Source organism: Triturus cristatus, chromosome 8, assembly GCF_964204655.1.
Source record: "Triturus cristatus chromosome 8, aTriCri1.1, whole genome shotgun sequence".
Taxonomy (NCBI): Eukaryota; Metazoa; Chordata; class Amphibia; order Caudata; family Salamandridae; genus Triturus; species Triturus cristatus.
This window is the reverse complement of record NC_140591.1, coordinates 1,185,361,498-1,185,380,373: the sequence shown is the minus strand read 5'-3', so window position 1 is coordinate 1,185,380,373 and position 18,876 is coordinate 1,185,361,498. Positions and strand designations below refer to the sequence as shown.

The 18,876-nt window shown below is 44.5% G+C and overlaps 1 long non-coding RNA gene across 1 annotated transcript in view; it reads left to right on the top strand.

The window, feature by feature from the left end:
- Nucleotides 1-18,510, top strand: part of LOC146805590 (uncharacterized) — a 383,489-nt gene extending 364,979 nt beyond the window's left edge. The window contains exons 3-4 of the long non-coding RNA XR_014967860.1: nt 940-1,033; nt 18,379-18,510. This is a non-coding gene — a long non-coding RNA (uncharacterized LOC146805590). The remainder of the gene's footprint in view (nt 1-939; nt 1,034-18,378) is intronic.
- The last annotated feature ends 366 nt before the right edge of the window (nt 18,511-18,876 follow it).

Below are 18,876 nucleotides of genomic sequence, written 5' to 3'. Positions count from 1 at the left end.
AAATGGAATGTGAACGTATGCCACCACCTGCACCTGCACATTACCAGTCATTGCAATGTCAATGTATACCGTAACTTGTGCTCGCACAGCAGCGTTAAGTCAGCGATAATAATACTAATGTATTCAGTGATCCATGCTCATACGATAATATTATTGTTGTGAATAACAACAATGTCCACGTGTGTTCAGACCAGAGCAAACATAATCTCGTTAATACCAGTACAAATGATTTCAATGTACAAAATGACAACTGTGTGTGTAGGGATGATAATGTTGGTAAACGCGACACCAGTGGCAGCCATATTACTTTTAGGAGATCTGATGAACTCGCATCATTGCTATCGGATTCAACCAAGGGGACCTCTCCATCAAACCAAAGTCAGTGATATGTGGTCAGGCAGGTCCTGCGACCCATGCCCGAGCCTATCGAGTAACAGGTCACAAATAGGGTCCCCTATAAACCAAAGACAAACACACACTCAGGGAAAACCCTGATCAATTCCACAGATAGATAGTTGCACCACAAACAAGTCCGAGATAATTGTCCCCAATAAAACCTGTTTGGCCAAAGGCTTGCGTTCCCCAGAAATACCACAAAGCTATATAACACATGTAGATAGGCACGCTGAACAAATCAGAACACCACATGTAGTGATCACACGCTCCTCATGCCGGATATCTGTACACATACCCTGAGGTCAAGAGCCATCTGTGTCCTTATCAGAGGATCGTGTTTGTTGATTTAGAACTGAGATGTCTTTTTGGAATGTAGCAAAGTGTTTTATTGTACCTCATGAACCATATAAATGGACAGCCAAAGCTTTGTACATCGAGAGACTGAGCAGACGCATTCTGCCCAGGCTTTCCTGGCCGCAGAGTTTAATTAAACCAGCCTGTTCCTGTTTTGCCAAACACCTCTTGTCTTTTCATTTATTTAAGGAAAAGTCATTTCCGAGCAACACCAGCACCGGGTGCATAGGGGTACTGCTCAAGATTTTCTGGATGTTGCCTGACACCTGGGGATGATTTTAAGGTAAGGAATCAGCGTCTACAAGTCTCTATCAGATTCTTTTTTTGTAATTATAAAACAGTTTTGAAAAGAAAACAATCCTGCAACAGTTTTTCTGACTGCACCCCATGTTTGTATACAGCTCCTTTTAACAAAGCATTGTACATTGCAAGGTAATTGGGGCTGAAAGCCTTGAAGGTTATGATTCAATGTCCTCCTCTGGTGAATCAGTGTCAAGGTTTTGCCATTCTCCTTCTGTGCTCTCAAAATCTTGAAAAATCCCTTGCTGATACATCTCTTCCTCCTCAAAGAGGGGTTCAGGCGTAGTTTATGGCTGTAGATCGACACGTTACTCCCCATGTCCTTTTTCTCCGACTGGTTTTGCATAGATTTGAAAACCTTTCAAGGGCTTGTCGAAATGCTACTTCTTCTAGAGTGTTGCTGCCATTTCGGCCTCAAGACGTTGTTCTTTTGACCTTGAACACTCTTTGTTTGGCATCGAGGGCAGGCATTGTCTTATTCTTTAGAGTTTGCACATTTTGCTTCGACTCCTTCTCCCTCTCTTGGACTCAATCACTTCTCTGTGTCAAATCTGTCTCCATAAGACATCCTCCAATGGTGTCCCTATGTTGGGGACCCATGCGGTTCTTTTTGTTTGAACCTCCCTTTGGTTGTCAAGGGTTTCGGAGTCAAGGGTGTTTTGGGGGACCTTGAGTCCAAATGCTTTGGCCTACTATGCTTTTGCATTGGCACCGGAACACGTTCTCTCTATCATGGTATCTCTCCAGCAGTTCTCTTCCTGTCTCACTGACTTCTTCTTTGACATTGGACTCCCTCTCTTTGTCCGCAAAGTTTTCTTCATCATCTTCGCTCTACAGACCGAGATGCCTGAGCGAAAGTTGATCTTTCTTCTGATTCATAGTGTCTCTAGTTGGAATTCAGCACTGCGTCGTAGCCTTTGGTGCTGTAATCTCTCAGCAAACTGAGATTTCGACCTTATGATTGTCTTTCTGCAAGCATAGGATGGCACTTGGGGCAAAATCTAAAGGAGCTGTTCTCCATTTCCTTTGACGATTCAAGTCCTCCAGAGGCCCCTTCTTCAATCTTGCACTCAACAAACAGCGTGGCAGACCTACTTTATTTGGTACTAGATAATTATTGAACAAGTTACTCACTTTCGTTAATGCCTTATCTGGTAAGGACTCTATCTAGCTATGGATTCCTCATCTTAGAATATTCCCTAGGCATCAGACTAGATCCAGAAAATCTTGAGCAGTACCCCTGTGAGCCGGTAAGTGGTATAAAGCAGATTTGCGTCAGAACTGTAGGTATCGTCTACGTTGCAAGTGACATCCACGGTGCCTATATAAGGCCCCACCCCAGCGTGCTGACTTCAGTTTGTGACTATTTCCGTGCTAAAAGCACGGAACCACGACTGAGGGTCAATGAACAGTGTGATTATTCTAAGGACCTACAAGGACCTTTTTAGGTGGAAAAGTCCGGGTCGCAAAATGGGGAGGATGGGTTGATAAGAAATCTGCAGCTAGATAGAGACTCTACCAGATATGACCATCATGACGGAACTGACTGACAAGTGTTTTGTAAACATGTGCAAAGATGCCCATGTTGCAGCCTGACAGATATCCAGAAAAGGAACACTGCGAACTAACGCAGTAGACACAGCCTTGGCTTGGGTGGAGTGAGCCCACAAGCCCTCCTGGGGTCGCTTCCTGGACTATTTATGCATAGCAGATGTTAATACAGAGTACTATCCATCTGGAAGTAGTTCATTTCTATACTGCTTTTTTTTTCTTTTTTCAATCCAGTAAACCCTACATAGAATTGGTTGTCCACCCGATGTTCCTTGGTACTGTCTATATAGAATGACACTGCCCTCTTAGGGCCCAGGACAGCGAACTTGCTCTTCCTCCTTCGAGGCATAAGGCGGAGCAAAGGTTGTCAGCGTGATGGTTTGGCCAACGTGAAAGGGTGCCACAACCTTCAACAGAAAGGAGGTACAGATTCGGAGAACCAGTTTGGGAAGAAGCTGCTTTATGGAGGTTGGACTGATGAGCCTGTAGTTCACTGACTCTCTTGGCCAATGCGATAGCCACCAGGAAGACGGTTTTTAGTGTCAAAAGTCTGAGAGAACAGGTATGCATGGGTTCAAATGGAGAACACATCACAAATATCAAATTAAAGGTCCCATGGGGACATAACAAAAGCGGTGGGAGTAAACATGTGCGAAAGACCTTTAGGAAAATGTGTCACAACAGGTGATTTAAACAAGGAGGGTTGATCTGGGACCCGCAAAAAAGCTGAGATGCCCAAAAGATGTGCCTTAACTGTGCCCAGAGCAAGGCCTTTCCACGCTAAGGACAAAACAAACAACACCACTTCGGACAGGGTTGCAGAAAGTGGGTCAATGTGTTTCTCAACTCACCAAGCCACAAACTTGTCCCAACTGCAGTTTTTGTTGAAGGACGCTTGGCTGCCAAGATGAACTCACAGACCTCGGGAGGTGGGTCGAAGACCCTCAATTAGCGCCGCTCAATCTCCATGCATGAAAGGGGAGTGTGCACAGGTTCGGGTGCAGGACCCTGCCTTGTTGCTGATCCTCTTGACAGTGCAGCCTGATTGAAGGACAGATGCAAATGCTCAGGAGTTCAGGGTACCATTCTCTCCTAGCCCAATCTGAGGCCACCAGGAAGATTTGGGCCCAGTTGGTTCTGATCTTGAGAACCCTCTGGAGGACAGATATCCGCGGAAAGGTGTATAGGAGTCCTGTATCTCATTGTTGCCGGAATGCATCTCTGAGTGAGAGCCACTTTGGAAACTAGAGCATATAAGTGCTGACATTGCGTGTTCTTGGCAGTGGGAAATAAATGTAGCTAAGGTTCTCTCGAGTCCTGAATGAGACCTTGAATTACCTACAGATGCAGCTGCCATTCGTGGTTCGCGAGGAATGGACGGCCGAGTTTGTTCACCCTGGCGTTTAGAGATCTCACTAGGTACTGTACAACCAAGAAAATGTCCTAACGTTCCAGCGATATCCAGAAGTGCAGAGTCTTCTGACACAGGGTCCATGACCCCCTCCACACTGCTTGTTGTAGTATCACATGGCGGTAGTGTTGTCCATGAACATCTGGACCTGTTTATCTTTCATGGAGGACAGGAAAGCTCTCATGACCTAGCAAATCAGCTTCAGCTCCAGAAGATTGATGTGGAGCAGTCTCCACCGGAGACCAAAGGCCTCTGATCTCCACCTCTTCCAGATGTCTGCCCCAGCCCAGAAGTGATGATCGGTCACCACTGTCAGCTCCAGGTGTGAAAGGGTGAGGGGTCGGCCGTTGACCCAATTGTAGTCCTGTAACCATTACTGCATATCCTTTGCAGTCTCTCTTGAGATCTGGACCAGGTCGAAGAGATTTCCCTGATGACGCACCCACTGAGACTTCAGATCCCTTTGTACAGCCCACATATGCCATTGAGCGTACCTCATCAGCAGGATGCAGGAGACCATCAGACCCAGCAGTCCTAGAGTCAGTCTCACCAATATCCCAGACTGAGGTTGAAACAGTGAGATCATAGCCTGCATGTCCTGTATTCTTTGCTCCAGATGGCAGGTGCGGAATTACACCGTGCCCAGAATGGCTCAGATGAAATGGAGAGTCTGAGAAGGAGTCATGTGTGACGTTGCCATGTTGATAGTGAAACCCAGTGAATGCAGGAGGTCTGCTGTAGTCAGCAGATGGGTGACGACTACCTGGGGCAAGCCCGCCTTCAGCAGCCAGTCATTGAGATAGGGGAAGACTAGGACCATTGACCTTTGCAGGTGTGGTGCAACCACCATCATTACCTTAGTGAGGGACACGGGTGTGCCCAAAGGGGAGCATAGCGAACAGGAACTGCTTCTGGCCCACTGGTGAACCACAGGTAACGCCAATGGACCTTCAGGACGAGGATGTGAAAATAGGCGTCCTGACGGTCCAATGCTACCTTTCAGTCTCCAAAGTCCAACGCAGACAGGACATGAGCAAAAGTTAACAACATGAGTTTCTCCTTCCTCAGGAAGGTGTTGAGAGGGCGCATATCCAAGATAGGGCAGAGGCCCAGGTCCTTCTTGTGCGCCAGAAAGTAATAGCATTGATGACCTACCTCTGATGCTGGGGCCCTCTCAATGGCTCCTTTGGCCAAAAGAGCCTGCACTTCCTGGTGGAACAAGAAGATGTGGTCCTCCGTCAGCTGATCGGGGGATGGTGGCGTCTCTAGGTGTGGAAGAATGTTAACCTGTCAGAGAATAAGGAGTACCCACTTGTCTCAAGTAATGGCTTGCCATTAGGGGAAGGTGTGCCTGATCCTGCCTCCAACAGGGCGGTTGTGATGGTGAGAGGGCATACTAAAAGGGTTTTGAGGCTGTGGTTATCAGAGGGTGGCAGACTTGGCATATCTCTGGTCTTAGTTCTCACAAGACTTGAGGGAGCTGCATCTGCAGCCATGAAAAGGCTGGGAAGCCTGTTGGCCGTGGTGGCTCAATTGAACAGGATGAGGCTGGTAGCCCCTACTGTAGCCACGGGAATGTGGCTGGCATGTGGCCATGGTGAGCCCCAATGACCAGGCAGTGACCCTTCTCTCCTTTAAATGCTCACACACTGAATCTGCCTTATCGCTGAGCAGGCTAGTGCCATTGATGGTCATGTCTATAACGGATGCCTGAAAACACCCAAGAAGCCAGTCTATCTTGCTCAGGTGTGGTGTCACAGCACCACAGATGAAGCAATGGCCCTGCCCAGTGAGTCTCTTGTGTCCAGTGGCATCGTAAACTTAGCTGTGTTCCTGCTGTTGGCAATAGCCTGGGACAGGATGGCTCGGACCTCCTCTTAGACTATCAGCAGCACTTCTGCAACCACATAGTATGGCTGTATTGGCACAAGAGGCAGCGTTTTCACCTACCGCTGTTCAAGACTGGCAGAAAAGATAATCCTCTTCTCGAAGGTTTCCAGCCTCTTGGATTCCCTATCTGGCGGAGTGGAAGGGAAAGTGCCATGATTCACCTCGATGGATGAGGTCTGCACCACCAGGCTCTCAGGAGCCGGATTCTGGGTGAGGAAAGCTGGGTCCCCAGGAGTGGGACAGTGGCCACATGCAGTCGGCCTGTGCACAGGAATGCATATGCTGGACTTGGCCTGCTCGAGGCAGGACATTAAAGAGGGCTTCATTGAATGGCAGAAGGGGCTCTTTGTGGGACACCCCTGGTTGAAGCACCTCCATCAATACACTGGTCTTGATTTCTAGTGAGGGTAGCATGAGGTCGAGGCCCTCAGCTGCCCTCTGCACAACCATAGCAAAGGAGGCCCCTTCCTCTATAGCCACACTAGGAGGAGAGACCAGTCCAGTGTTTGGTGAGACGTCCAGACCATCACATCAGCCAGGTCCTCATACCAGTTATCTTCAACCAAAGGTTCCTCAAGGGGATCAGGGTATTCATAGGGATCCTCATCCTCAGTTCCAACCCAGTCATACTCCCCACAGGGCCTATCATAGAAAGGAGGCACTGTCTCTAGATGGTCTGTTTCCAGTTGGAACCTTTATTGACGCCAGCGACACAGATCAGGCTCTGTATTGGAGTCGGCAATGACAATGGGGTTAGTGCTGCTGAAGGGCGTCTGTAGTGCTGGGAGCCGCGCAATGGGACCGAACCCCTGTGAAGGTTGTGGATTTGTGAGTGGAGTCAGTCTGGATCCAGGTGGCCTACCTAGCATTGGCATCGAACCCGCCAATGGAAACCCAGTCAAGGCACCTCCTGAATCCATGGGGCCTGAAGGCGCTCCATAGTGGTCCAGTCATCCAAATAGGAAGTGCATGCCCTCATAAAGCTCCCAGTTGCGAGGGGGTCGCATCACTTCAGGAAATTCAGGGAGGCGCAAAGCCGACCCTGACTCAGGCTCTGCAGGTTGAGTGTGGCCTAGACTTGTTGCATCATTCCCGTGCCTCACTCTGTTGACTTGGACCAGCGCTATGAAGTCGAAGAGAGCTTTGACTTGTTAGTCTTCTTGTGTTTGTGGAACTTACCTGACATCAAATGCGACGTCGACCGACAGGAATGATGCCGAGAGCAGACCAAGGACCTTTCACATGACCGAAACTTGGAGCGTTGCAGATTCGCCCAATATCGAGCCACCAGGAGCTTTATTGGCTGTTCTCTAATCGCTTTCGGATTCATAGTCCAGCAGTCAGGACAGGCCCTGGAGTCATGGTCCGGCTCCAGGCACCACAGTAAATCACTTACAGGAAATCGTTTGCAGTGTGCATGTCTGACATCACAAAGGGACGGCATGCCAACAAATGGTGGCCAACAACACCCACGAAAAAAAATGAAGGACGCAGAAGGAAGTGAAACATTTCATACCTAAACACTAGATGGTAGAATAATGCACAGCATGTGAATCCAGACAAGGTTCATTCTGCAAATATGTGTCATTTTATGATATAGTTTTCAAGCTATAAAAGTGTTTGTAAATTAAGGATGTGCTAATGATGTTTAAGATTTACTTACATGTATCTGAATGATGTTTACGATATTTCTGCCTCACAGCCATCTATATGTTAATGTTTATTACTGATGCTTTTGCTTAGAAATGATTAGAATAGGTTCACGTTGTGTCAATAACATGGGAAATTCATAAGCTGCGTGTGTTGCCTCATATACGTAGACGCACATCACTTTATATTCTTACACACAACCTCGGAAATTTTCACATTACTTTGTACACTTGTATTTCCGATGCAGAAACTTGTCAATAAGAGTTAGGTCATGTTTTTTCTTCAGCCTTGGAATTCTGAGAAACTAAGGTCACACTTTTTATGGCCACTTTGGCAATGTATAAAAGCCTAAGCAGCTTGAGGAAAGCTCATCAGAAGCCAGCGCTCTACAAGTTGGCTTGATGAGCACTGTTCCCATAAAATTCGAACAGTGGAGACAAACAGGACTATCTCTCCCCAGCTAGCCAGAGTAAAGGTATGAGAAGACTGGCAGAGAGCAGCATACAGGCTTTTACTAGCTCCTAATTAAAATGCTAGGAATATTTTCCCATTCCTAATAAATGCCTGTGCTAGTTCTTAAATTATTTTTACTATAATTGCCTGTCAATTTCTAAGCTCAAGGCTAGTGTGCAATAAGATTTCTAGCTATTTTATTGTGGCATTTCTTGACCTCTCAGAACCGAACGGGTTAGGCCAAAAAAATACAAATAACCCTGCAAATGTTTTTGGCAAGTCTGAGGCAGTCATCAAAAAAGTGATATATGGCAGATGAACACGGAGAGCCTGAAGCTCACTCACATGCCGTTTTGAAATTTTGGCAACAAGGAACACTGTCTTCTGTGTGAAAAGTTGCAAGGAACAGCTGTGAAGCTGCTCACATGTAGTGCACATCAGAAAAGTGAGGACCAAGTTAAGGTCCCGCTGTGGCATGATGAAGGTAAGGGAGGAAACAAATGTAATCCTTTTAGGAATTGCTTAACAACTGGAGACTTAAACCAAGAGGGCTGATCTGGCAACCGCAAAAAAGCCAAAAGGTACCCTTTAACAGTGCCCAGAGAGAGGCAATGCTGAGCTAGGGAAAAAACAACTAAGTATCAGATAACTTGGCTTGGAGAGGGCCTATCTGCCGAGTACTGCACCAGGCCACAAATGTGGCCCAATGACCGGCGTATTCACTTTTTGTTAAGGAACGCCTGGCTACCAAAATAACATCAACCACCTACAGAGAAGGTTGGAGGTATTCAGCTAGCACCGCTCAATCTCCAAGCATGAAGGTGGAAACTGTGAAGGCCATGTGTAGACCCCAGCCCTGTTGCTGTGACAGCACAGCCTCCCGGACGGCCATAGTTTTTGGAGGTCAGATGCTTGTGCTCAGGAGTTCTGGAACCATACCCTCTGTACCTAATCCGGGGCCACTAGGATGACTTAGACCCGGTCGGTCCTGATCTTCTTGACAACTCCAACGTACAGAAGTGCTGTCATTGCATGTTCTCAGCAGTGGGGTACTGATAGAGCGAAGGTTCTTTCCATTTACTGAGAAGACCTCACGCCCCCTCCTGGTGTAAGTTCCATTTGTCATGTGCTAGGCACGATGACTGAGCTCGCACGCCATGGCGTTCATTGAGTCTGCCAGGTAGTTCACACCAGGAAAATTCCTTGCTGGTCACGCCACTTCCAGAGGAACAAGGACACCTGGAGAGGGGCTGCGACCACACCCCACCTTGTTTGTTCCAGTTATACATGGCAGGGGTTTTTCCGTGACCACCTGTACCAGCCTCCCCTTAATGAATGTAAGGAAGGCTTTCAGTGTCAATCAGCTCTAGATGGTTGATATGGAGCTCTTCTGCAGACCAGATGTCTCTGAACTCCTTCTGTCGTAGATATCCATCAGATCCCAGCAGCGATGCTTAGGTCACCACTGTCAGCTCTAGGTGGGGACCCAATTGTGGTCCAGTAACCACCACTCCAGGTCTTTTGAAGTCTCCTCTAAAAACAGAACTTGATTGAACGGCATGAGGGACGACTGGACATCATCTGAGAAACCAGTGGACCATAACCAAGTGTTGTGGTGAATGGTAACACTATTGCCAATGTCCCACCCAATGGAATCAGTGGTGTCCAAGCCACAACCAACTGTGAACTTGCCACGTCCGGACAGTGCTGTATGGCCTGGGCTAGGACAGGTCAGAGATCTTTCAGGACACCAGGGAGGACTTCAGACATAAGTTTCAAAGGGTGTAGGAATAAAATCCCAGGAGACAGATGGCATTTATAGAACAAAGTACCAGGCTGGTGAAAGAAAAAACTTGCTTCCCAAACATCTTAGGTCACTTGAATTCCCTATCAGGGGGAGTGGTTGGAAAAATGTTGGGGTTAGTCCAACTGGTGGATGCCTGCACCACTAAAACTTCATGGGAAGGCTGCTGACACAGAAATGTGAGGATGTCCAGGGAAGAGCAATGACTTCTTGTTATCTGGCTGTTGACTGGGGGCCCAGAGCAAGGTCTGGCCAAGGCACCCAACAAGGTATCTGTCAGTGCCTCATTAAATGGAAGAAGGGGGCTCAGAAAATGTGTACCCCAGCTGGAGGACTTTTGGTAGCACATTAGTTTTAACCTCCATGGTTGGTAGGTGGAGGTCAAGGACTTCAGATACACTACACATCACCATAGGTTAAAAAACAGCATGTCCAGTGGTTGAGAAAAGTCCTAATTCAGGGAACGTATTGAGTCCACTGGAGTCCTTCAAGTCGTACCAGTAGTCACCATGATAGGGCTGAACAAACTCATCAACCATGTAATGAAAAGCCTCTTTTTGTATGGTCACCCTTATTTTTTTGGGACTGATTCTGCTGTTTTTATGTAAGGCATGTAAGTTAGAGGGGGCACTTCAGGGATTGCGGCACTGGTTGTGCCACCCTCAATATATGACCCAAGCAAAACATATGAACAAGTCTGCCCTTGTAGACTGGAAGAGCAGTTTTAAACTGCTAGCCCAACTATGCCATTTAAAGCAATGGCAAAGCCAAACCTTCCTCTGCAATATGCAGAATTCACCCCCTAAGGCAGGCCTACAGAGCCAAGGCAGGCTGCAGCATATTTCATGGGCAGTAAATGTAGTTTACAGGTTTTGGCAATAAAAACTTGAAAACTGTTGTTTTTACTGTGGAAAGACTTGGTTGCCCCACTGGCGTGGATAGAATTACACACTGACCCTCAGCTGTGCCAACTCTAGAACAGTGTGACCATATTGACACTCCAAAGTATCAAACAATTTGTTACATTATGCCAGACTTGATTCTCAAGTTGAAATTAATGTAACATGCTGTGTGCAACTTTCATAAAGTTGCCACTTTATTGCTTTTAACTCTACTGTGCTCTTGCTCCGGATTTGTCCCTTAGACAGCTTTCTGCCCTCCTGGGGAGATGTGTCAACAACTCCCAGGATAGGAGACAATAGAAACTTGCATGGGAGAGAGGTGTTACCTCTCTCTGACTGTAAGCTACACGGATGTTGTCCCAAAACGCGAGCTTCAAAAGTGAAGCTGCCTTTGAAGAGCAAATGGGGAACACTTGGGAGATGGGCTGTCCTGTTGTTGAGGTAGAGACGCTGGCACTTGGGAAGGAGAGGGGAAACCAGTTGCCAAACTGGTTTTCCCGGGGCATGTAACCCCTTGGTATCTACATCTCTGGATTGGTAAGGGAGCTCTGGATGCTGTGAGAGAGGTTTTGCCATATTCAAAGTAGGCAGAACGGTACATCCTGGGATAGCCAAATGCCACACTTTCCAGGAAGTGGTCATCAATAGGGAGGGAATCTAGTATTCCATTGGCTAATTACAGAGTCTACCCTGAAGGTTTTTTATGGACATAAATACGGCACCCCTGGAACCCAGAACTCGGATTTTGTCTGGACTGGAAGTAGGACTGCCCTGATGCACCACAGTACTAGCAAAGAGGCTGCCCTGGCATGGACTACATCTGTTTTAACCTGGTGCCTAGTAAAGGAGAGAGACTGTGCCTGCTGTGTCCTTGCTTGTGGAGAAGTTGTCTCCGGAACCCAGCTGAAGCAAGAGACTTCAAGGGTCAGTAGGATGACCTTCTGTTTGCGACACAGGGCCATAACAGCTCAAAATGCCTGCTGGAGTGAGTTGGTAGTCCAAATCTTCAAGCTGCTACTTCTCGTCACCATACAGCACCAGAGACCAGGAACCAACACTCAGAGTTGCAGTAGACTTCACTGAACACAGCAGAGTCATTGGAGTGCAGCTTACCTTCCAAGAAAAGATTCCATTGTGACTGAGATACCAGGCGGCTGGTAGCTCAGCGGCGAGTAGACTTCTGCCAGGACCAAGAGGACTTTGAGGGCTGTCGACTCCTGTGGCAAGGACTGCCTCACCAAGCTCAAACAGAGAAGTAGCGGCAAGAAGACCCTCATTGACGGGATCATATCTACAGCATCCTTGAGCATCCGCTGCATCCTTAAATGAGGACCAGTCCATAGGAACCTACAGCAAAGGGATAAAAGTGGCTGAAACTCACTGAAGACTGCTTTTACCTTCAAAGTAAATGTTTCAATGGACCTTGCTGATCCCCCTGACTGGCTCCCTGCTGGAGTTGATCACTTAAAGTAACTTTCAGTAACTTCATTGACAAATACCCAAAGTTTTCCTTGAAAATAAAGTGTCAAATTTGTTGAGTTTGGTAATGCTTGTTCGCTGTTAAGTGAAAAGTTCATTTTTACTATGACTTGTAAATACTGTATCTCCGGAACCATTTGGTGGATCTTTTTCGTTATGGTGTATAAAAATATACTCTATTTTTATAAATTGGTTTCAGATTTCCTGAGTGTCTAGTGTATTTCTCCTTCAATTGTTTTGGTTCTGTTTAAATGCTTTATACTTGTTCCCTTGTGTAAGCCTTGCTTGCTCAGAGCCTCAGCTACCCAGGTTTGAGCTTAAGGTATGACAAACAAAACCTAGGGGTGCTAAAGGGGTTGGTAAGTGTAATACATGGTGAGGGCACACAACCACACCATATAATACACCCCATTTCCTTGCAACCCACTTCATGTTCTTTGTCAGATTATGCCAAAAAGAGAGTGTAAGAAGTATGTTCTCCCTTGTGGAGGTGGCAAATGGAGTGGGGGAAGTGACATCTTGACGGTAGGTGGGCGCGGCTCAGTTGAGGTTGACCGGCGCACACAAGGAGAGTAAAATTGGTATCACCTTGCCCGTAGACGATGGATTCGGGACCGGCGTTAAAGGCAAGGTCTGACTTGGAGCTGGAGACATCGTGATGGACTTGGAGGGCAACCCCGTTGGTGCTGCTCCAGAGGGAGGGCATCTCTGCTCGTTGGGGCCGGAAGGAATGCCAGAGGGAGGCAGCAAACATCCAGAGAGTCAGAGCATCACCTCGCTGTACTCTTCAATCTGGGAGTGGCGGGGGGCCTCGGAAACTCCTATTGTGCCAGAACCAGTTGCAGGATCGGCTCCGAAGTGGATGGACTCCGGGGGTGAGATCGAGAGCCGTGGTACTGCCTCCGTGCATTATCAGGTGAAAGCAAGTGGCGAGAGGGCAAAGAGTCCCACTTCAATTTCTTAGGCTTCTTTTTTTAAACTTACCAGAATATTTGGACAAAGACTGACCTCTGGAATGGCTTAGTTGACTCCTAGAGCGAGGATGGGTCTAAGACCACACCTTCGACTGCGACTTAGACCAGTCCCAATACAGGGTCTTTCTAGATTTGGTGATGAGGAGATTTGCCTCACGGTCCTGGATTGCCTTTGGGTTCATCGATGTGCAGTGGCTGCTGGCCTTAGAGTCAAGGCTCAAACACAGGTACACCTGATGGTAATCTGTCACCGACATCTGTTTGCGACATTCCTATAGGGCTTGAAACCTGTTGTTTTTGGGGGTGACATTCCCTCGAACACTGTGGGATTTCCAAAACATTTTTGCAGGAAAATGTCTCTGAGAGACGAAGAAGAGAGCTGCGGATCTGCGTCAGGTGGAGCGGAAAAAAAGGAACTGACGCCAGTGCTCGGCAGTGGCACCTTTATAGGCCTGACAACATTTCCAGAGCAGAACGGCATTAGTGCGGGCTACACCTACAGGTGCAGAGTTACTGCTGAAATGTTTTCAGATCAATTCGGACGCCTGGGAAATATCCAAAGGGTGAGGAATCAGCAGTTAGAAGTCTCTATCAAAAAGGACAATATGCAGATACCGTCAGGTACAGATGAACAGCTACCTACTGCCACATTAATAAATAACCTGTCTGATAATTTAAGGTCTAATGGTAGTGCAAAATGATAGTGCTCTCAGCATAGTTCAAAAAGCAGAAACTTTGGTGAACTTATTTTTATGAGTACATGCAAGCAAATTTACTGAGTGTCCAGACCCACACAATAGTCCTGATTCAGAAAGTAATCGAGTACCTTACTAGAGAGATGATCGTGAAAGTCTATTCTCATGGGCATTTGAGATAATGCAAATCCAACATAGGGTGGGGCACTATGCTCTTGTTCTTTTTAGCTATCTTAAAATATGTAATGTTGCACTAGGATCAACCGAAAGGCTGCTGTGAAGCATTTTTTTCAAACCTGTTTTTATTGATTCAATGCACAGTTATTACGGTACATGCCCATCATATGATTCATGACACTGATTGAGCACCAGGATTGGTGGCCGTTTACATGTGGTACATGGGGCTTGCCCCCCCCTCCCCCTTGACAGTCCTGTGCAACAATTCTTTCCTTTGATAACATTGAAAAACCGTAAACTGTGTGAACCAATAGAACCATGGCAGCAATGTTGGCTGTAAGTCCTCACTTTGGAGGCAATGGTGAATAATCTGACATGGGATTTTTGTCGCTCTATAATGGGAATCGTGCCGGGAGCATGAGAGGGGTTCACCACGCTAGTCTTCGGTGTGCTCTCTGCTTATAAGTGGAGTGGTTCGAGGTTCCTATCAGTCTCCTGGGTTTGTGTAGTACTTGCACTGCTGTGTCAATGATGTGTTCCTCTCATTGTTGCCTTGATTCTCCAGCGTGTGCATTCTCTCAAGCATGTATCCCCACCCATCAAGGTCTCGCTCTGCATTCTCATCCGTGAGTACTGCTGGAGGCGATATTCTTCGGCCACTCCCCATTCCCTTCCATCTGCTGAGCCTAGGGGGGTAGCTTGCGTGCCCAATGTATTGCGATACGGCGCTTGGCCACGACTAGGCCCAAGAGTGCGCACCTGTGTCGTATGCGTGCCACCTTTTTTGCTGTCGGGAATACCCCCAGAAGGGCCTGTTTGACCTCTGTCACACCTGTGGCCACCCGGAGTCCCTGTATTACTTGCTGCTAGTATGACTGCAATCTGGCATAGTATCTACTATCGGTTCTGTAACAGAGCCAGTATCAAAATTTCTAGACAGTAAAATAAGACCATTTATATCTGAGATTCCCTCCTTTATCCAGGACACACGAGACATTATTAATAAAGTTGAAAATCTTCAGTTTAATCCAGCCACCGACATCTCAGTGACTCTAGATGTAGAATCACTTTATAGTAATATACCTCAAAAGGAAGCATTGGAGTCAGTTTTATGGTTTATTGATGAATTTCAAATTCCCTGTTCTAAATCTTTTTTTGCGAAATGTCTCTCTACAGTACTTACAGAAAATACCTTTGAATTTGACCAGCAACTATATCGCCAAACAAAAGGAGTAAGTATGGGAGCTTCAGTAGCTCCAACAATAGCCAACATTTATATGGCTTTGTTTGAGAAGAAATTCATCTACAATGAAGTCGCTCCTTTCTTTGAGTCTGTTTCCCATTGGTCCAGATATATTGATGACATCTTTTTTATCTGGACCAATGGGGAAGATACCCTAAAGGAATTTTTAATATGGATAAATCTTGCAGATGTCAACTTAAAATTCACAGCTCACACAAGTGTACAACAGGTTGAATTTCTAGATATTTTCATTAAACATAACTCTGGAATACTAGAAGTAGAGCTATTTACCAAACCAACTGCTAGAAATACTCTCCTGCATTTTAAGAGCTACCATCCGCGGTCCCAAAAAGATAGTATTCCTTTTTCACAATTTTTAAGGGTACGCCGCAAACGTACAAACTTGTCGGACTTTGATCAACAAGCTGAAAAAATGAAAGAAAAATTCTTACTACGTGGATATCCACGCAGATTAATAAGAGAATCGTATAAACGGGCACGTTATTATGATAGGGACCATCTTCTTACTAACAACACACGTAGAAAGACAGATCAACTGGTCTGTGTGACCAGACATTCTACCCTAAATGCCATAGTGAAACAGATAATTAAAGCTAATTGGCATATTTTAAATAGCCAGCCAGAAGCAGTGAACAAGATGGCTAAACCATTATTTGCTCACCGCAGGAATAAAAATTTGAAAGACATGTTAGTCCATTCGAGGTTCAAATCTGATGACGGTTTTATCCAAAAGACCATTAATGGTACTAACCCTGTCAAGGGTACAGTCAGATGTTCCACTTGCAAGTCATGTGACCAAGTTCTAAAAGGTGAAACCCTTATACATAATGGTTACACTATTCAAGCTCAGCAACTTTGGAATTGCAAGACACAAAATGTTATTTACCTTATTCTGTGTCCCTGTAAATTAGGGTATGTTGGCGAGACATCTAGAGCGGTACATACTCGAATGGCAGAACATCGTTCTGCCATTCGCATTGAAAAAATGTCCGCACCTTTGGTCAAACATTACCTTGATGCGGGACACAAGCCGGAGGATATTCAATGGCGTGTCCTTGAAAAAATCAACACTGCAGAAAATAATGGTGGATGTAAAATCCGCAAAAAGAGAGAAGTCTTTTGGATTTTTGTCCTCAACACATTTAAATGTGGGCTAAATAACGAATTACCTTGGGAGAACGCCATCTAACATGTTACTCGAGACCGATGTATATATTTTATACTATAGCTATATCACACTAACAAATATTGGTGGCTATTATGTGTTTTGAAAAATTACACACTTTAAAAGAAATATTGTCCGCCTTGTATGAATATATAGTAGGTCCCAAAAGATATAAATGCACTCCTTCTTTTTTGACTTTCAATAACATAATAAAACAAAAAGAATCTAGGTCTAGAACAGTGATATAATAGGACAAGCCTTAATATATTCCTCTAGACATAAAGAGATACTCTTTATACAAATTCGTATAATGAAAAGACAAAAAACAATAAAAGTTTCACTGGGCCATAAGTTTAATAATTAAAAAAAAAACCCTAGCCTTTGTTTGTTTTTAATAAAAAAAATATAAAAAATACATTTGCTCTTGTGAACGTAGCAACACGTGATGCTCTTTGCCTACGTTCTGTCGTCTCATGCGCAGTTGCATCATTACGCAATAGCACATGACCGTTTTACGTACGCAGATAATGATTTAAAAGCACACAGCGGTGCGAGTTACAATGTTTGTTTTCGGAAATCTCTCAAGCCCAGAAGAGATGAACTTGTGAGGCGCTTCGTACCCATACGAGGAACTTGAAGCACCAGGTTAGTAAAATAGGAATTGCTATCCGTTAATATAGCATTAATTTCGCTTTCAATTAAGCTTGTTTTCGAACGTATTGACATTCTGAAACGCATTTATTGATAAAAATTAATCAGTACTGAGTCTCATAGCGATAAAGGTTCCAAAGTCTCTCTGTTTATAGGATGTTTGCCACTAGGGTCTTTTTAATATCGTTATCGGCAAAAAATAATCAGAACCGAGCCTGGTAGAGATAAAGATGCCAAAGTTTCTCTGCTTATAGGATGTCTTCCACTATGCTTCCTCAACATACGGTGACATTATAAGATATGCATAGATGGAAGAAATAATTTAAATAAATCCACCTGTAACAAAAGTTCTTAGCTACATAGGCTATATTTTTTAGAAATTCACACAATGGAATTACTGATCTGAACGGATAGGTTATATAATTTGTTCTTAAATTGATCGCAACCGATAAACTTTGAAATTTATGTGTTGCTTTTCCCTTTGACAACTTACAGACCAATTGTGGGAAAGAATAAAACATTGGATCTCTTTTATAATCAACAAAAAGAAAAAGATAAACTTACATCATATTCGTCATTATCACAGTTAGGTAGGTAATATCACGCCCTCCTTTTTATTTGTATCATTGAACATTATAGGCAATAATTTAACAAAAACAGTTGGATAGTGACTAACAACAGATACTATATATATATATTGTTTCAGATAACATTGGGTTCTCTCGGCTGCCTCTTCATTTGGTTTTTATATATAAAAACCGCATACGACCAAGATGATTGGCAATTAATTACGCCGTCATAAGGTACATACCAAAGAGGCCCCAATTGTTTATAAGAGTTATATATATAAAAGAACATTTATTAATTTTTTGCTTTTTTTCCTTATCTTTGAAACTTTTTCTTCGCTATCTTACATACTTCTGCCAATAGAGGTTTTCTGAGAAAAAAACACGAGAATTTACTCTTCAGTTATCAGTAAGTTTTTTTGAATCGGTTAGTTTTTTTTCTTTAGATCTTTTGTCCTTACCACTTCCTCTGATTAGGTTTTGTGGATATACCTGTTTTTCATTAATCCTATTCTAAAGAAAACTCTACATCCGGGGATCTTCTTTTTGATTCTCTCTTTTTTCTTCTTTGCTTCTCTACTATCTTTTCATCTTAGTAGAATACTATGGTTATCTGGAAGAGCTGATTCTAATTTGAAATATGTCAATGTAAATCAAGTATTGTAAACATAACCCCAGTGTACCTCTTAATTTCAGGAAAAAATTGTGTGGCTTTCCTGACGAAGGCGCCAGTGCGCCGAAACGCGCGAAGACAATCTACTGCCACATTATATTTTAATGTACTGTTTGATTTTTTGTCGTGTTATTGTTTCAATAATTTAATTTTTGAGGTTGTTATACACAAATTTAATGGTGTATCAATGTAATAATAGCAACAATATTAACCAGAGAAAATTGGATTTATTTTTACATTTTGGAAAAATGTGTTCCTCTTTTTAACCTATGATTGTTTCATGGACAAAAAAAATAAATATATATATATATTTTTATATAACAAATTATCATTTCTTTATAATAAAGAAAAAAAGTTTATTTTATAATCATCTACTGTGGTACACTGTGTTTTTTATGCTTCTTTTAGACAAATTTTGGTTTTGTCTTCTAAAATAGACATTATTGTGATAATTATCTTACAACGATTGCCTTGGAAGTTATTACTCACCATGCTTGTTGCCCTGTCCTAGGAATTGACGC